The sequence below is a fragment of the Bombus bifarius genome, unplaced genomic scaffold (genome assembly GCF_011952205.1).
Source record: "Bombus bifarius isolate JDL3187 unplaced genomic scaffold, Bbif_JDL3187 scf7180000008212, whole genome shotgun sequence".
Lineage (NCBI taxonomy): Eukaryota > Metazoa > Arthropoda > Insecta > Hymenoptera > Apidae > Bombus > Bombus bifarius.
Genome location: NW_022884515.1, coordinates 668,320 through 687,516, shown reverse-complemented (window position 1 = coordinate 687,516; position 19,197 = coordinate 668,320).

Sequence of the window (19,197 nt, the reverse complement as noted above, 5' to 3'; positions counted from 1 at the left end):
ATGAACCCGTCGTATTATAATATCGATATTAGCATTCCCTCTGCTGTATTATTTACACGTGTAGACGAAACAGAGCTGCGGTTGTGAGCTGCAGCAGTGGTAATCGCCACTGGTCGGGACCCCGGATAGATTAAATTGGGACAGGTAGCAAGCTGAGGTGAAGCGAAGAGTATCGAAGTCACGTGCGGCCTCCGCGCGACCGGAAACATGGTATAAAGGATCCAGGGATCCTAACAGCCGCAACACCGATAGCAGCTTCTTCTCGTGGCTTCTGATTTAACGATGTTTCGCGAAGATGAAATACCCGATTATAAGTTCTAGATTCTAAGAACGTCATCAAAGTAAACCGTATTTTGCAGTCGAATTTTTCCGAAGCGTTTCGAAGGCCATGTTACCCGAAAAAAAAAATTTTGTACATAAATGGTACGAAATATCGGCGTCGTGTTGCAAACAGAATTATATTTGACAATTGCAAGGAATAAATGTGTAGATATTGAAGATTCCGAAGAAAAATCAAACGATATGAACGTTATACTTATACGAGGAATTTGTATGAAATTTAATTATCTATTGAAAATTAACCAAGGCGTATTTTTTACTGATATTGGAAATAGAAATTTTAGTTTGTATATTTCTATGGACAGATATCTAAATATTAGCTTTACAAATTAATTCGATGACTTTACATTGAATAGGTCACGAAATCACTTTAAAGATTATTTTCTTATTACTTTGGAATCTTAAGATCTCTGAACCGGTATAGATATAACATCGGAAAACATTAAGAAATAAGATCTTTTCGTCCTTCGATCAAAAGTAAAAACGCTAAGATTAACACAAAGGCGAAGCCGATAGGTAAATGATGAAATGACGAAAATCCAACAATTCTTTCGACATAATAGTGGCATAGATTGACAGGACGGTGGACAGGTTGTTAGACTCGGTTTTACCGATCAGAGCGACGATCACAGCGTGCTCGCGCCGAGCGGAATGCACGCAAGAAAGTGGCGGGATGAAAGACGAGGACGCCTGATTCCGATGGTCACAGGAAGAACCTCGGCCACGGGATTACGTGGATGTTGGTACGGCCGTGGTGTTTCTCCGCCGGCGGAAAAATTAACCGGATTCCAAAGAAATTATCGGGACAGCTTCTTGCGGAAGTTTCGAGGGCGTCGCGAGCAAACAACAGAGACGGAATTGAAAAAGCTACGAGCTTTTTTACCAGCGCCACTTCCTGTCCGCTTCGCGATAGTTCGACGCTTGGTATTTCAATATTCGTTTCCGGTATTAAATTCAGATGCATAGAGATCTTGGCGAAGCTTGTAAATTTCATCTGAATGAAGGGAAAAAGAAATATCTTCGTAATTTTTGTACATATATGCAATGTTCTATGTCTTCTCGTGTTTCTCAAGAGTCATATAATTCTTAATTCTTTAATTCTCGTAATTAGGATTTCTTATCGCTTTTTCTATCATATTCGTATTTTGGGATTTATATTTAACTATCTTCTTTTTGTTGGATGAGACTTATCCGTTAAAGTTCCTCATTCGCTTTTTGCGCCCTTTAATTTTATTCATTCTATTTGAAATCAAGTATGCACTTAGTCTTTGAATATGTTGATAAAATAACCGGATGTATCAACCTACGCATCAAAGTTATAGTTACATCGGACAGAAAACAGGATCCAATCCAGTTCCTCTTTTTTATTCTTCCTTTCCTTCTCAAACATCGCGATGTTCTATTTCCGACAGAAACTAGTATTACACAATTTCTTTTTCATTGCAACTTTCCACCTATGTTCATAATCGGTTTATACCTTAGCAATATTTATTTCAACTTTATCCGCGTGAAATGTCTCGCGTTACTTCCGGCTGTTAGTTTATCTACATCGACTCGAGCTTATATTATACCTTGATTTCCTGTATGTAATTATTCGTTGTTATGGTGTTTTCTATGCGAGATAGTGTTGCGTTAATTGACAAAACGCCGATATTTATCGCGTTAACAAGAGATCATCGATGTCTAGCAAGAACTTCTTCGTCGTGAATTCACCTACGTCGTGATTTACAACCTACCAGGTAAAAAACTTGCCACTCTTTACGACCTTATTAGTGAACTCGAGATGTTACACGCTTATGGAAAGTTTAAGGGTGCAAAAATCAACAGAGTATTTTTACAAATTACTTTTGTACGAGGAATCACCTCTGTTCCGGTCGTATCACGATTACGGAGGTATCTTGTATTTATCACGTTTCATAATTCATATTCCTTTCTCATTTCCCAATTCTGATATTCTCCAACCTACACATTTCTTCATTCCTCGCATTCGCTCATCCTTTCTTCTGTATATCACATTCCCCTTTCCACATTTTAGTTCAATAATTCCACCTTTCCAGAAGAAACTCGGAATATCCGCAAGAAGTATTTCCCCCCATAAAACGTAAAACACAGCCCACAAACAATCTACGAGAAATTGCCACATTCCACAAACTAAATTTACTGTCCCGCAAAAATGAGATTTGTTTTCAATAAATTTCCCATAAGGAGGTCACCATACGCTGCAAACCAAATTCGCTATCCGACAAAGTAAAATTCGTTTGCCACAAATTTCTCACAAGAAATCACCGTATCCCGCACGCTAAATTCGCTATCCCACAAAATGAGATTTATTTCGCAGATATTTCTCACAAGAAATCACCGTCGCACAAAATGCAATTTGCTTCCTACAAATTTCTCACAAGAAGTCATCACATCCACGAACCGAACTTATTATCCTAAATATACAGAATGAAATTCGTTTCTTAATGAATCAACCACGAGTTTCTGGAAAGGTGAAACACCGAAACGAAAATTGGCTCAGCGGCTACATGTATCAATGGCCGGTCGATCGACTCTTACTTTCGACACGTTTCGCGTGTCGCCGACTGGAAATGCGACATTTCTATGGTCGCGCCCTTATCACCACGCTTTGTATCATAAATTAAGAGAAAGTATCGCAGCCTCCCGCTGGCCCACTGCACCGTAAACCACGGCGAATCAGAGCTGAACTATCGGCCTGTATCAATGCTCGAGAACTTCGAGTTGACACGGATTGTTGGCCCTGGATGAGGTTCGTGTCATTTGTGCTTTCTTTATGGCACACGTTCGAACTTAAAGTGTTCGGGCACAAGACGAAGAAGAGACAAAGGGAACGTGAAGTTTCTTGCGAACAATAAAGTTCAAAATATGAGAGTTGGTTCGATAAAGAAGGGAAGTAGAATGTCTGGAGGAAAGGAAAATTGCTATTGAGTTTATGGGGCAATGAAACTGAGAAGTAGTATAGTAGTATAGTATAGCTTTCTGTGTGGGTATTCTACTATAGTATAACTATGCTTTACTTTATTTTAGCTTCGCACTGCGACGTTCGACCACAGTCTAATTCTACTGTGTACGTGCTCACTGAAAGTTTCAATTTCAGATCATTCGCTGTTAAATTCTCTGACTGATTCTTTCAGCTGAAAATCGATGGAGTTTTTGCTCTTAAAATTGAAAGTGTTGAAAAACAGTTAAAGAAATTAAATAAGCAATATAAGGGTAAAAGGAAGTTAGCTAATGTTTCAGAAATATTTTAGACGTTCTTTGCAGCCACTCTATTTCATAGGTTTCTTAAATCTTTAGAGTAATTAAAAATACTTCAGGAATATTTTAACAAGCTTTGAGTTATCTCTATACCACTGATTTCTATGAATTTGTACCACATTAAAAAATACAAAATTACACAGAATGTACGTAGCATGGAAAAACGTATAAAATATCCAAAGTACAGCGCTTTTTATAACATTGAATAGGAGCAAATTTCTATCGAGGCTCTATCTTTCCAATTATATCGTCAAAAACGTAGCTCTGCATAAAAATCCGCGGTCTGGTTATCTCATTCTCGGAATACTTTGTTCCTTTCACAATATAGTTGGCACGAAAATACACGTAAGCGACAGGCAGTCAGAAACAGACTGTCACAAACAATACAAATTAATCTATAACAAATACGAGCGAAATATCAAAGGAACGAGTAATAATCCTGATCATTCTTTGCGCACACGATAATGACAGGAACGTGTCTGCATAACAGAAGGGAAACAGCTGCAGTAAAGTATCGGCGACAAGCGTTAAGGTGTCGTAAAGGCGATAATTCAACGGGTTTATCAAGCGCGGCCGAACACGGTCGCGCACTGTCTTTACGACTGATCGATATTAATGCCCATTGTTAAAAACGACCGATGGATATCGATCGACCAGCTTGAACGCAAATTGCCAGGGCACGAGAGCAATTCCCGCGTTTCAATTCGTATTAATAAAGAGGTTATAGTCGAACGTTGGTTCGATGGTTTTCACGAACGAATCTCGTTTCCATTCTCCTTCTCCTCTTCTCTGTTTCTATCTTGTCGTTCGTCTTTATCTCGCCATCTGTGAATTCAGGCTACTGGCCAATATCTGTCGTGATGACTTTTCCAATACCTTTGCCCTTTTGCTTTCATGGTACGTGGCGATTTCGCGGTTGGATTACCAGGAAACGACCAATGAGTTGATTATTCAGATTTCCGTGCTGAGTTGTTTGTCCATAGTGTTTTATGGGGTTTACATGTAGGATATTTTTCATCTGGATGGTGGAACGTGGTTGACATTCGAAATAAGAGATATTGAAAAGCGTTGATTTTGACGATATTGTTTGGTAAAATACACGGGAATAATAAAGAGGCTAAAAAACACCTTAAGTGTTCGATGGATCAGGATAAAGGTAAACAATTGGCAGTAAACAATTTGGAACAATAAACTTTGGAAAGTTGGTATATATGGACGAGACGGAGCTTCGGGGAAGAGTAGCAACAGCATCCTACGACAATCTTCATCAGAGCATCGTACTACACCGTATCTCAACAAGATCGTACAACCATCGTGATCAGAACGTGAAACTCTTCGCATATACTAAAAGTGCAAATAAAGTACCAAACATATTAACACTGGATATGTTTAATTTACTTCCACCTTGAGCTCATTCAAGGTTCGCGATATCAACATTCGCAACATCCCTCGTTACATTGCCGTATCGAATCTCATTCCAAAACATTGAGACAGATTAATAAGAAATGCTCGATTTTCTACGATATAAACGAGAAATAGCTATCTCCTAACAAACTGTCATCACCAATACTTCATGTTATCACACGAGACTATAAAATAAAATTACCAGAAAATCAGGAAACATATATATCGTAAAATCAAAGAACAACGCTATACAGTGAGTAAAAAGGTACAAGTAAGAGTAAGTAAAAGCAAACAAAAGTGTACGATAAAACTCGTACAAAATCAGAAAAATATCCGTAAAATGAAAGAAGGAATATCTCTCGGTAAACGAAACCCTAAAACAGAGTTCGTACACGCGATATCAGAGAAACGTTAACAGAATGAAAGAACAAAGGTATTTCTTACTATACGAAACTCTCGTATAATAAAATTACTATGAAATCAGAAAAATACGCGTACACAAAATCGAAGAACGAACATACAGGACACAAACCCATCTCTCTATCGTTCGCTCTAACTTTTCTTTCCCCGCTTTTCAAGTCGATCGCGGTTAGAGGCTAATAACTCGATGTCCGCCCCCTCTGATCCGCAAAGCAGTGAAAGCTAGGTGTGGAACAAGAGGCGTGACAAATCGTAGAATCGGGTCGATCAATGTACGAGCTGCGTAAGTGCGTGGTGGCTCGAAATTGCACGGTCGTGTCTACCTCCTTGGGCCGTGTCCACGCGTGTAAATCGCGCGTGTAGGTGCAGGGAAGCGTGTCTGTGTCGCGTGTATCTCGCAGTCCAGTGATTAATCCCCTCACACACGCCCATAATTCGCCCCTGAATCGGCTCGTATACGCTGAGACCCGAACCGACCGGATTAAATAAGAGCTTTTCAATACGGCTTCTGGTCTTATCTATCCCCGATTCCGCGTTATTAGCCCTGACATAAATCGATGTATAAGCGTCCTCGAATCGACTGGTTTACCGATCGTTGTATTTTTCACGTTGGATTTCCCTGAAATCCTTTTTATTCCTTTTTTTCCCCTCTTCTTTTTGTCTATGGTTGTTGCGGTTTGTTTTATTGTAAGAAGGAAGTGGATGAAGGTTTAAGACATTCTACATCGGTCGCGTCTTGTTACGCTCCTGTCATCGACATTCAGTGGTTGATCTTTTATACTTTGAGGATTATACAATTTTAGTCCATACTTTTTAACTTCCCCATTTTATTTTGGAATTTTCTTTTTTACGCGCAATCCAAAATGTTTATCCCTAGTGTCTCGTAATTTTAAGGGAATAGTTGGCAAATTGACGAATAAATCATATTTCATAAATCGAAAACGAAGTTTACGTGTATAATTATCTTATAAATATTTTAATTAATTTTGCAAACAAAAAGTATCTTAATTTTTTAAATTATTTAATTCGTAATCGGGATACTTTTAAAAGAGAACCAAGATCTCTAAAATCTCAGTTCGGTGCTTGTTAAAAAAAGGACCACGATCAGAATGAAACAGAGCAGCGTCATTAAAGATCGTTCGTTTGTACGCGATTCAACGTGCAACGTAATGCATATATACGTGTGATTTGTCGTCTGGTACGTTTGTAAAAACGCGACTTTACCCTGAAAAGGCATTTCAACCGCGACTATACGATAGCTTGCACCAGTGGCGCATTGTGGCGCACATCATAGACAAAGCCGGATTATTTTTCACGGTTGCAAAGGAAGCGTGCAGTGGTATTGTGGACGGGAGACGGTAACAGGAACTAGTAACAATGGTTGTACTTTTTGCCTTCGTTCTTCGTGTTACACTGGTTTGACTGGACTTCTAGAAGAACAGCCCGTACGCGAGATGAAGAATGGCCGTGGACGGTGCAGCTGTCGTATTAAGCAAATTTACGTAACTTCATCGTTTGTTCGTCTTGTTCTTCATCAACTTGCATTTATAAATCTCTCTATCGGTGAATCATTTTTTTTTTTTTTTTTTTTTTTGAATATATTCCAATATATCTTTCCAATCGTTCCTTTTTTTTCGATCGTTATAATATCGTACAGATTTTTGGAAACTGGTTAAAAAACCAGTACAGTTTCAGAAATTCTGAAAGACAAATTTTAATCATTGTATTGGAGTTCAAACTTTCCGTGCGAGAACCATACGAAAAAAGTATAACGATTTTTTTATTTTTATGTCACTTCGAGGATTAAAAGAGAGTATTTTAATCCGACTTAATTGAAAACAAATTTGTTTTAATTTTGTATAAAAGCAACAGAGCAATTAATACCGCGATTATCAGTACCAGACATCAGTACCAGAGTATCAGTAATAACCATCTGATCTTATGACAATATTTAAGAATTATTTCGTAATTCATCGTTCGACCATCTCATTACCCTTCGTTCTCTACTCATCCTCGGAATTCATTAATTCGATGACTTCCGAATTTCATCAGCATAGTTAACGAAAATAGAGAACGACGATACTCGTAACGAATGCTCATTGATGTGCATCGACGTACGCGAGAAAGACGAGACCACACTCGCAGGTCCATGCGACTTTATTAATTCGTTCGTGACGGGTGAAGATGCAAACGCCATAATCCATGGAGAACGAACCGCCCCAACGCCATTAAGCCACGCTAACGAATGCTCCCTTGGGCGATAGTGAACAGGTATTTAATTTCGTTTCATAAGCAAACGAATCTCTTTAAAGAACATTCAGTTCCTTGTGTAGCCTTTCACCACGAGCATGGCGATATTGAAATCAATTCTTCTTGTTTTTAATCTCTCAGAAAATTTATTATTCCAATTTAACTCGTTGTTTAGTGGATGATTTTAAGTAGTCGACGAGCAAAGGCTGGAATTGAAAATTCATAAACCTTGCTTCTCTAGTATTATATACGTGTATTGTTATCAATCGAGAAACCAATTTGATCAACTCCACTTGTTGCCAATGTCTCAAGAAATACACGATTAATTAAATAAATAAATATTCGATTCTCAAGAAACAAATGACTTACTCCCATAAGTTTACTTGTTGCAAAATTGAATAGTAAAATTTTACAAACAGTTGAATAACAGTAAATTCTAAGATATATTTAAAAACCTTTTTCTGCCTATCAACCTATACTTTACGAACTTGTTAATCAGTGTAGTTTCTGAACAGCTGAATTTACGATTGAAATTCAAATGAACCTTGGCTTTACTTGCCAGAACGATTAATAATCGTTAAAGACAAGAGAAAGAGATAAAATTTTGAGATTTATTCTATACTAAAATATCTTCAGAAAAGATAAATTCTTCGATAAAAATTTGGTAGAGGATCGATATTTCTTACGAACCAGCTGCAATTTGCCCGCTCGAGCTGCACGGCTAATTATAGGATGAGCATTTTGGTGGGCAATTTAATTTCGCAAATGATCCGTCCACCATTAATATTCATAGTTCGCGCACGTTGGATAACTGGTTATACAATATATGTTACATAACAATATACAGTCGTGCACAGAGAGAAAGAGTAAAATAGAGAAGTGAAAGGGAGGCATTAGAACGGCACTGCGTTGCAGGGCTGACAGAAACGGGATTTTGCTGAGTTAATTCGAAATAGTGGGACAGGAAGACGAAATTCGGCATGGGTTTCAACGATACTGGGTTAATCGTCACAAAAAACCACCAGGACCTCCCACTAGAAAAAGGAGCCATGAAATTTGTAAAATTATTTCACTGCTGCCCACCTATGGTGGTATAGTGATTGTTCGCTAAATAGCGACATTCCTGAAACTTCTATCAAACTGATATCTCCGTGGTAATCTTTCACTTATTCCATTGAATATTTTGAAATTGACGAAATTGCACAATCGAACGACTATTGTCAAATTTTTCAACCTTTTAAATTATAATGCATTCCGTATAGTAATTGGGAGCCAAAATCGCAACATCATGGGATCCTTGTAAAAAATCTACATTCAGATTTATTTTTGAATTTGAAAATTAACCGGTTCTATAAAATCTTTGATCACGATATCCGCGAGTTGGTGATTTATTGCAATTACATGTAAATCTTCCGCCACATAATTACGGATACGCATATAAAAATTATGATAAATATCTTGTTTAGAAAAATTTCGAACGTACTCGACAATTAAAGATGCTAGAGTGATGCTTTGTTTGTCTGGAAAAAAACAGAACAATTATTCTCTGTTATTGTTCTTCTCAATTATTCCCTATTTATTTATATACTTGTATGGAAATTATTAACAAAGGTTCTGCTGTTGTGTACAACGTAAATATTGATTTGTAATTGACGTAATTACTGTAAAAGATTGCCAGAAGGATTTCTCGGCCGATGTAAGGATAATATAGAAAATAGATTTGAGAGGCAGGTGGACGAAACCGTAGGATTAAGTCCGGCGATCGATTTGTCGCCTGATTTCTCTTTACAGAGCTGAGTCACTGGCCTTTTTGCTCGCTTCACGGTGAATCGAAAGCAGCTGAGATTACCTAGATATAGAAATCTTTGTTCTCTCACAGAACGGGACCGAACTGCCGACGTCTGATCATTATCGACCAAAATCAGAGAAGCGACTCAATTAATTAACTCGAAAAAAACTTAACCAACATTCTCAGATTCCACAAACCTGATATCCAAAGTCACTAAGGAATGAAAAACGGCTCTCACAGAAAGGAAAATAAAGATAGAGAACGAATCCTCTGTACGAGATGCTACGATCGTCGGGAGCCTGCAATTGCGGCGCATAATCGACTTCAACTTTCCAAAAATTCCAACACCAAAATCATCTTTCACGATTGAACTAATTATCAGCGATATTTTAGAAGTCACGAGTCAGTCAAGTTACCAGTGTCAATAAATTCCTCTTTATTCCAGTAACAAGTTTGGTAACGAAATAACAATTTATCATCGAATTTTGCAAATTATACAAATTGATCGTTCTATTTCACGTGAAATTGTAAAATTTATAAGGAACTGTTTATGCAACAGAAATCTATAACGCACTGTACGTTTGAAAATCACAAGGGAAAATATGATCGGTACATTTCGGTTAATCTTCCCATTTACATGTCACTTTATGACTAAAAAGGAATATTTTGATAGAAAAAGACCATAAGCGAGAAGAAACCGTTGGATTCGAATATATAGACGACAAAGTTTGATGACAATCAAAGCTGTGACTATTGGAACGAACAATATTTTAATGGAATCACACGTATCTAATAAGTGTCAAAACCAAAATGAGTAAAATAACCGAAAGAACAATTTTGACAACACAGAACTACTTGCCACTGTACATTTTATAATTTCTCCCCCATGAAGAAATGGGAAATGTATCTGTCATATTCCTCCTCTGCATTCTTAGTTTGTCACTTGTCGATTCACCGATATTACTAAGCTGTTAAATTACTATACGAGAAAATCCAGACGAGGCCAGAATCAGAAAAATCCTCGATTTCTCCAGCCGAAACCGAACAAACGAAATATCGATCTCTCGTACCATCGATCACGATCTTATCAGCGGCACCCCCGTTGCAAGACTCGGGATGACGCCCTTTGGAGAATACTCTGTCGATGTTCCAGGTCCTCACGATCACACTCGCAAGAGTACACACGTACGAAGATACAAAAATGGGAAGGAGAAGAAGCACGAGAGTAAAGGAGAAACGAGGCCGAAAAGATCGAGACTCTTTATTCTCGTATCAGCAACGGGGAACGATGGAAACGACGTGGCCTATTATGAGCCGATCGTGTGAGACACAATGATCAATGCCAATCGGGCTGTGTGGAGAGCCGCTGAATGGACGCCGCTTCTCGGTGCGGGATTATGGTACCGGAGAGGGCCACCGAAGATCGACAGGGCCGATTACGTCCGCGATGACTTTAAGCCCCGTTTAAACGCTGCCATTCTTTTCCACCGAAGTCGGCTTGACCCCGTCTATCGAGGTACTCGTGCGCCGATTTTCTCATTCCCCCTTCCTTCGCTACTTCTTTTTCTTTTTCTTTTTCTTCGTTGCTTTCTTTCTTTCTTTGTTAGACCCCTTTCTTCCTCGGTCTGCTCCTCGAGAAACGAGAGTTCGGTGCGTGAGACACGAAGTGGATCGGGTCCCGGAAGTAGAGTTTCTCGAGGATCGTGGTACTTCTTTATGGACGAGACGATTTGTATTTGTTATTTTATTTGTCTTTGAGAGATATTCTTCTTCTTCTTCTTCTTAGACGGAGATGTATATCTTCATGTAAGTAAATATATTACTCTGTTGGAAACAAATTCATTGTACGATATAGAATATCGTGTAACTTCTGTACGTGGAAAATGTTTATAAACCGAGATGTATTCCATTGTCAGGAATTGAAAAATACTGTGAACATCGGACAAAATGGATTAAGCTTTCTGTTTCTCACGAAACTTCAACCTAAAACCAATAAATTCTACTTTCTTAACTCGTTAAAGTTCTAAATCAATTGCGGTGTATATCGAGCGAAACTTCGACAAATAATCATAAACTAAGCCGTGTTTCGTCGCAGAAATATTGTAAAATACGTCAAACGTGGCAGAAAATGACAAAGTTTCCAAACTTCCTATCTTCGATGAAGCTTCGAACGTAAAATCGACTAAAATCTAAATCGGAAGTCGAGCGTAGATGTCCAAACAAAATCCCGACGACTTTTCACGAACCAAATTGTACCTCGACCTATAAAAATTCTAAAATACATGCAACACCTCACAAGATAAAAAAAGATATCGAACCTCCTGTCTTAAAATCGATAAAAATCTAATCTAACGTAAAATCCGCTAAAAGTCTAAATCGAAGATCGAGCGTAGGTGTTCAAACAAAATCCCGACGACTTTTCACAAACCAAATTGTACCTCGACCTATAAAAATTCTAAAATACATGCAACACCTCACAAGATAAAAAAAGATATCGACCCTCCTGTCTTAAAATTGATAAAAATCTAATCTAACGTAAAATCGGCTAAAAGTCTAAATCGAAGATCGAACGTAGGTGTTTAAACAAAATCCCGACGACTTTTCACAAACCAAATTGTACCTCGACCTATAAAAATTCTAAAATACATGGAGCATCTCATAATATAAAAAAAGATATCGAACCTTCTGTCTTAAAATTGATAAAAATCTAATCTAACGTAAAATCGGCTAAAAGTCTAAATCGAAGATCGAACGTAGGTATTTAAACAAAATCCCGACGACTTTTCACAAACCAAATTGTACCTCGACCTATAAAAATTCTAAAATACATGGAGCATCTCATAATATAAAAAAAGATATCGAACCTTCTGTCTTAAAATTGATAAAAATCTAATCTAACGTAAAAAGTCTAAATCGAAGATGGATTCAAACGATAGGTATTCAAACGAAAACTCCGACAGATTTGAGTGAGCGAGTGCATCCCCCATGGCGATCAAACGTAGGAGTCTTCAACACGCGAATGTGGGATGAATGGAAATACGGGTACTTGAGTAAGCTTAAATTACATTTCATTCATGCAGGAAAAGCAGACACGCGGGAGTCGGCCTTCCGGCTCGGCGTTGCGCACGTAGAAAGAGCCAGGGAGCTCCTGCGTAATAATGGCCGGCCTATAATGTGTATTATCCCGACATCCTGCGGCGTCTCCTTTCGCGTGCAGCTTTTCCTAGCCGAGACATTGCGACAGCAAACGCTAATCGGACACTGTATCGCGTTTTCCCAGCCGCGGACACTCTTGTGTCTCGTACGAGGAGGCGAGTCTGGTTGCGCAAACCGAGTCGAAAAGTTGGAAATTACAAGGCAAACGCGGTGAAATCAACGTTTCGATGCCTTTATCGAGGAAAATGATCGTGCAAATTGCGTTTCTTCGCTCGGCCTTCCACGTGCAATCTCTTTTTTTCCCTCTATGGCGGGTTTCTTATACTCGTGTGGTAAATCTTTCGGATGCAATTGATTCCTCGAATGGTAGCCGATAGTATTACGAAACTGGTCGATAATTGCGTACAAACGGTTTAAATTACATTCTTAGATTAAATTTTTACTGCGCTCGCTGTAATTTCTCTGCCGTAAGTTCGATGAGAATTTCTAGGGAAACGTGAAATAGATTTGTTAGAACGAATACAGATTCGATTCGTTATTTCGTTAGATATTGTCAAATAGTAATGTACTTCGAATATTTTCGATACTTTTGCATGTCACATGCATTCTCTATGTTTCTGTATATTTCAATTTTTTGAATCTGCAGTCATCTCCAAGTTGCTTAGAATTTCTATCACACGTCTTGTATTAGGTTGTCCGAAAAGTGTCTTTCTTTCGCAAACGTGTTTCTTACCACAGTGCACCTTCATATAAACATGAAACCAAGTCTGTGAAATGTCACGGTATTTATCTCAACGAAACAAAATGGACCGTACGTAATTCGACAAAATAATATAAAACAAAAAACGTTGTGCGTCTATTATTTCCTCATAAAACGAAAGAAACTTTTCGGACAACCTAATATTATAGAAATAATTAGATCACATAGATATACATCGCACAGGAACAGCTACCATGATCTATCGAAATTGCTGTTAAATGAAAATCACAATATTCATTGAAATCTTTACGTAAAAACAGTTAGCCATAGAATCTGTGAAATTATGGTTGAATAAAAATCTAGCAGAAAATTTCCTAGCTTGCTCCGGAGAATTTTCAAACGTTTCAAACGTTGTCAAACGACATTTCAAATATACAATTGAAATATTCTATAACTAATTCGAAGAAACACGTAGTTTTAACTGTGCAGTGGCAATTATAAAACAGATAAATCAAAGTATATAGAATGGTTTCGTGTATAGTCCATAGTGTATCGTCGTTGGTGAAAGTGATCGTCCTTTGCGAAACACGAATTCTGGAAACCACTGCAGACTTTAATCGCGAGCCATCGAGCCGCCGTTTCAATGGGGGAGTATGGTATACAGGGGACAGGAAGGGGGTAAAAATCGGTGAAGAGGAATCATGGCTGGATGCACTCCCTCCCTATGTTCACGCACTTTTACCGCCGGCTAGCATCGGCACTGGTTCTGCGTTTTTCGAGGGGGAACCGACGACCTGTTGAGCCCGTTGTCCTAACCGAGGAAAGTCGCCTGAATCGTTCGAAATATTATAGAATCTTTACACAATAACATTATACAAAAATAACTTGGCACAAATTTCATGTCACAATTTTTGAAGGAAAAAATCTAGAATGAAGTATGACAGAAGAAAAGTCGACTGGATTGTTGGAAATATCGTAAAAACTTCGTAAGAATTTTGCGCAAATTTTACTTCCTAATTTGAAAGAGGAAAACTAAAACGAGATATTACAGGAGGTTGCAGTAAGAAACGCGATAGAATTTGAAGCCACCATTTCGCTTTCAATTTTCAGCTCGAAGATCAACGAATCTGGAGTCCATCGTTTTGATGAGTCTGGTAATTCTAGATTCAGGTTATTTTGCTGGGTTTACTTAAATGACACAATAGAGTAAGATTATTCTTTGTTTTATAAAGTTGTTCGCAATTCTTTTGTTCGAAGATTGTTTCTGCATCTTTAATCTTTATTTAGAATTACATTACTAAAATAATATTCTATCTAAATTGTATCGAAAATCGCTTCATTTTAATTAGTAAAAAAAATTATATTATTAGTAAAAATTACAGTTTAACAAGTCTAACAATCCTAAATTAAAATCCTTGGCCACGAATGTAAAAAGAATTTTAACTCAAAGGCAAAGCGTTGTTCTCATTAAAATCTATAAATATCAGTCTCAATTAAAATCCAATTCGTAGCATCCAAAACGCATAGCAATTTCGACGAAAACGCGCCGTAGACTGTTGCAAACCGCTTTGGCGCTTTCACGTGGCTGCAATTTTCCCCAGTATAGTAGCTTCTTCTCCCTCCATGGATCACCATGAAAATCAAAGTAAACCGCGAAACAATATACTTTCCTACGTCACGTTGCTCCACTTTCCCTTCTGTCTTTTCCTTTTAATGACACTCATCGGGATCGTTCGTAATAATCGGTTCCGACAACGAACGAGAAATTACAATTTACATCATACGACGATGCACACGAACTACAACGTGGCTAGCTGTAAGTATAAAAAGAGAAAATCGAATGTCGTACGACCCGCAGTTTCGACCGATGGAACGTTCAAGGATGGCAAAGCTCGCAACGATCACGATCGTTCTTGCAACTTGCAGCGTGCCGCGATCCAGCGGGATTGATCCACGTGGATCGATCGAGGGCAAAATAGCGGCACCAGGTGAACGAAATATTCTTTCCTCGATAATCCATGAGATTCTTTCGTAAAGTTAACGATAAGAGAAATTTCGCTGATTTGTAAAGATCTTTCGATTCTTTTTCTATTGTGTATATTTGGAATATATTGGGAATTTTTGGAAGGTTAACTATTTGGAGATGTCTTCTTAACGTGTTTTTAAAGAAATACAAAATATAGGATTAAGAGTAGAAGAGTGGAATTGTTTTTCAAAATTCAGAGTAATATCGATAGAATAGTATTAAGGTTGACAGAGAAATTAAAGTTGTACGATATTAAGATTAAAATTCTTGGATGTCAAAATCGTGAAATATTAAATTTCTACTGAAGGAGTTTCAAATGGTTTCGAATCAGGGAGAAATTGCAATAGTTATTTCTTTGTCAGAGAATTTCTACAATGAATTTCTCGGTATTTTTGAAAAATAAGTGCAGTCAGTATTTTATATACATTATCGATTAAAAAAAAACTGCTGTAATTTCCTCGATTCTAGTGAAATACGTACTACACATATCAATAGACATGTTTTTTACTTTGCTAGATTTTTAATTAAAACTGTCTTCTAAACTGTCAGATTCTGCGAAGGTAATGATTCAAAAGTAGACTGCGCAGATTTGTGCAAATATCTTTTGATCAATAGCGTATACAGAGTATAGCTTTCACTAATTTTGTAGGTTGAATCTCATTAGAATTAATTTATTCAAGGTTGAATACCAAATATTTCAAGAAACGATAAAATATGAAACTGGCAGAAGTTCCTCCTTGCCAAATTTTCTAAACAGTAAATCAAAGAAGTAACTTGAGAAGAATAAAGCGAGAGAATCAAAGGTTACTTCGGCGAATTTTAAAGCTGCACGAGGGAAATCAATACAAAGGAAAATCGAATCATTCGTTGTTTCAAGAAGCTTTTATTTCAGGTATAGCGGACGAGGCCATCAGACAGATTTTTCATATTATTTCCACGGAGACGTCGAGCAAGAAGGACGACGAGCAGCTAGTGAAGCTCATCAAAGAGGAAATCGTAAGGACAGCGCACAGCATCAAAACGCCGTCAGGTTCGATCGAAGCCGCCGCCAAAAGAGCACAAACATTGGTCACTGAATTGACAGCCGCCTACACCACTGCCATTTACAAATCGAAATCCTCGGAGGAAGCCAAAGTAAACTTCGCCAGGTTCCAGAACACCGTGCAGAAGATCGTAGACTTTATAAAAAATGGTCAATTTATTGTTTAGATACAATTTTCCATCGTAGGAGTATAAAGGTTGTTAAAAATGTCAAGTATGAATTTATTTTTATAAAAAAAATTTATTCCTTGGTATGAGCAAGTTGTAAAATAAACTCGATTAAAACTGACGAGGAAATAACTACGAAGTAATAAAAAGAATTAAACGAAAAGAGATTTAAAAATGTTAAAAAACGAGAGAAAGTAGACAGGATAATTCATAGATGAATTTCAATTGATTTGATTAAATATACATAATTCCGAGGTTCTAAATAAAATTAACCTTAACACCATTTACCACGGAAGAATCATCGATTTGCAAAAATATCTAGACCATCTGGCAAACGGATACATTGCAGATATTAAGTAAATGAAATTTCCAATAATCAAATCAAAGTTTCGAAACGTCTACAAATTTCAAAAATCCTTGGCACGTGTAGCTCGTTCCTCGATACATCATAAAAAAGAAACAGCTGTTAAAAATATCTAAACGATCAAGCGGATAAAAATTTCAACGAACCTAGTGAAACACATAAAACCCACCGAAAATATAAACACCGTCTTCTTCGATCGTTAACCATGAAGAAACTCGAAAGTCTAACCGCAAAACAATTAATAATTAAATTTTACCTCAATTCGTAAAAATATCGTATCGTAAATTAATCCTCAATTCGTAAAAATATCGAAAAATATCTATCAAAAATCCATCTATCCTCGATCGCACAACGAAGCCACAGAAAGCTTCTTTCTTACATCAATCATTGAAGACGCTCTGTGAATCTATCGGGAGCATCGAGAACACGTGCCAGGAACTTTTACTCGAGTAGGAGAGATCGTACGATATATATTCTGCTTTTTTTTTTTTTTTAGCTCCGTCGACAACGACATTGCCTGGGTTACACGTGTGTATACGCGTATGGCAACGAAATTATTCTGGCTGACGTATGAGTCAGGGCAGACGATCCATTGTAAAAGCGGCATGGGCTCATAATCTGGCGATGTAGGATCTCCAGGCCGAGCTGACCGGAACTGCGCCTATGCTCTCTCGCCGGAAGTGCCGCTGCCACATGTAGTAATATAAATTATAATGCCCTTACGGTTTTTCCTTTCGCGGATTTGCATTTAAAACACCGGAATGGCATTGTCGTCGGGATCGGCGCGAGCGATTTTCATGGAAATAAGAAAACCGCGGGGGCCGACGCTCCTATCCTGCGTTTCTATTCTCTTGACTCTTCTGCTGCCTGGCTGTATTTTTTTTTCTTCTTTTTTCTCTTTTTTCTTCTTTTTTTCCTCGTGATGTGACGAGATAATATGGCATAGAGGAGAGGGAACACGCGCGTTGATATCCATCGAATCGTGCCAAGGCTAATCGGAGATCAAATCTGGAAACGGTTCGCTTTCACCAGCTCGGACAATGGCCACTAAAGCTTTTCTAATTTGTTTTGTTTCCTTGCCCGTCTCTATTTTCCTTCGGCGTTTTGTTTTTCTTTCCTCGTTTCTTTATCTTCCGGAGGACTCGCGGCCAGTTAGGATGCGTGAGATATAGGAGAGTTTCCTTAATTAATTAGCTGCCATGCTAAACGCGAAAACACGAACGTGCAAACCGGCTAATTAGAAATTATTTATTAACTATTTATCATGGCCGATGGTAATTGTTGATTGTACGAGGCCCGCGTTATTGCGAGTTTTAAAATAGATACGATGGAAATCTTTGCTTGCAACGTAGTTTTCTTGCTATCTTTGTAACTTCTGCGAGGATTACGTGTCTGAAAAAGTCAATCTTCGCGATTGCGACAGTGTCGGTTGTGAAAAATCGCATATTTATGGATTGATTGTAAGGAAATGATTGTGAAAAGTTGCACGTAAGGTGTTTGGTCTTGGCTGCACATACTTTACAGAAATACCTGATCTTTTTGATATTTAATTTTTCATTAATTCAACTGTGATCGCAAGAGATACAATGAACGTTATTGCGAATGTACATTGCCGAATGAATTAATTAACGTGCAAAGACCACATAAACTAACATTATCTTCTTCAAATGAAACGAATGGTAATTTTCCTCAATAGATCCTTAACTGAACACTTTTCTAATCTAACGTATAACGATTTCAAGCTTTCAACCATACTATATATTTTACTTGCACCTATGTATATATGTTATTATAAAACATCGTAGCTTGAATTCTTGAAATCCAGCGGCTAAAATAATTAAATTCATAAGTAAAAGGTCTCAATAACATGCACAACGTCGCCAAGATATCATAAACACTTTCGAAACATAAAACGAAGATTAAACGAAGTCCAAGCACTGTTGAACAATCTTCAAGGCACATCCTCGGGCTAAGAAAGGCTCTCCACGGTGTATCTAAATTTTCCACATAATCCTACGAAGTCCACTTGGTGCTGAACGAGCACCAAGGACACCCTGAAGGAGCAGAGCAGACTCTCGTCGTGGCCAGTTCGAAGTTACGACGAAGTCCGTGGCATCTCAGGTGGATTTTATATGGGAAACTGATTCGACCACGAACCGGAGGATAATATAACACCGAGGGCATTTTGTTTTGTTGCGCAAGAGGATAATAAACATCGTTCGGGCCCGCTACCGTGCCGACTAGATAGCTACGACGATGAA